A 2090-nucleotide genomic window follows, 5' to 3' on the forward strand; every position below is an offset into this window, starting at 1 on the left:
TGTAAGTCAAACATTTTTTTTAACAATAAAGTGTGAGGCAACAATTCTTATCACAAACTCGTTGTCTAAAAAAAATGTGATAGGTTTCCATTAAAAAAAAATTTTACTATGTTTATCTCGTAAATAGAAACAATTAATTTATATTGAAGTTTTTTTTGTATAGCATTTTTATAGCCATTGCACACCTACAAATTTATTTGCCAAAAAAAAATTATAGTTTCGCCAGAATAAAATCGTTTCCAGACTTTTGGATCAGCCTGTATGTTTGCGTATTTGGTGCACTTGTTTGGATCATTCATTTTGTCCTAAATATTGATTCAAAGGACAAAAAATACAAAATTTTGGAAATCATCGACAAATTACGTCATTATTATTACGCTTTTAACTGATAACGATTGTTGATTATGTTCCTATTATCTTATTTTTTACTCTAGACAATAATTTAATTTACTTTAAATAAGTTTCTAATACTGATAAACATCTCCAGACTACTTCTGTGGTAATTTTTTTTTCATAAATAACTGAACGACGCACTTTTACACATTCTTTGTTTTTAACTCTCATAGACAAAACTTTTTCACAGTTGTAAAAAATGATTCGTAAAATAATCGTAACATAGTTGGTGTTATCTGTGGTACTTTTTCTAATTATTATTTATTGAATTAATTATTTTAATTGAAATAATTTCAAGGAACACCAATTAATGGACGAATCGTCAACGGTACTGATGCCCAAGAAGGCGAATTCCCTTACATTGTAAGTAAAAAAAATATCGGCAAACGTCATAAAAGTGTCCACTTTTGTGACTAAATGGCCAGCCATGGAGTAAAAATTCTATTTTTGCACCTAAGCATTTTTACTTTTGCCCTACTAACTGCACTAGTCTAAGCGTTGTTATACTCTGTTTGTTCATTCATAAAATAGTATATGTCATTCGGAATAAAAATATTTACTACTTTTACTCCTAATAACATAACTATTTTGTTTTACTGATTTTTTTAAGGTGTGCGACTTTTTGGTAACCACAATTATTGTGCCTGTGTTTTGACCGCAGCCCACTGTGTTGTTAATTAAAATATATAAAATCGTTTTCAGACTTTTGGACCACCAAAAAAACACTCTTTAAGTAAAATCAACAATTTTAAATCACAGTATCATAAAGATTTTATTACGAAGAAGGTAAGTTTGTAAATAATAAAATGAAGGAAGGGTTGGAGATTAAAACAGAATCGCTGACGACAATTGGCTTAGAGCGAAAGCTTCAAATATTTATCAAGAGCTTTATTAGGGTCCGACTATATTGCTTCATTAGCTAAATTTGTCCTTTAAATGTCTACTTATTTATTAATTCAACTGTAATCACGCTGATTCAGGCCTTTTTCACTTGCTGAGACTTGGACTGAATAATTTACACGAATCTATTTGCTTGCGATTTTACTTTTATTAAATTTTTTTTTACTTTCCTTATCCTTTAAATTTGACCTACTCAGAGCTAGAAACTTGAAATTTGGTATATAAGGGGACGTAGCACGAAGCAATTGGTAAAAATCGGTCGCACCGTTCGATCGCAAAAATTATGTAGAATCATGAAATATACCTTTTTAAGTAAAATGTGATAAAATAAAAATAATAATGGGTACCGAACTAAAAAAAATTGCACCCCAGACTCGAACCTGCGGCAACTATGAACTATTTCGCGTGTAATCCGGCAGGTGGCACTAACGCAAACGTTAGGTTTGCTACTCGTAAGGATGTTTTCCAAATAAGTTGGACAAGGAAAGTCGTGTGATGTTCACACCAGATTTTTTTAACTTGAATGAGATTCGTTATTTTGATTGATTAAAGAATTAGATGAGCAATAGTGAATTTTTTTTTGATTACTCAATGTTTGGTTTTATGGTAAACAAAAATATTTTGAAACGTGTGTTGTTGCTGTAGCAATTCCATTATCTTAACAATGCGAAACCTATCTATTATTTATAGCAAATTTGTCCTTTGATGACCACACACATTATTTAGGGTAATTAGTTCAGCTCAAGTTTAATCAATAATGTATTTAAGTGAAGAATGGTTTAAATAAAACACCCACG

Source organism: Tribolium madens, unplaced genomic scaffold (genome assembly GCF_015345945.1).
Source record: "Tribolium madens isolate multiple individuals breed KSU strain unplaced genomic scaffold, Tmad_KSU_1.1 Scaffold_97;HRSCAF=244;Tcas5.2_LG3a, whole genome shotgun sequence".
In the NCBI taxonomy this organism is placed as follows: domain Eukaryota; kingdom Metazoa; phylum Arthropoda; class Insecta; order Coleoptera; family Tenebrionidae; genus Tribolium; species Tribolium madens.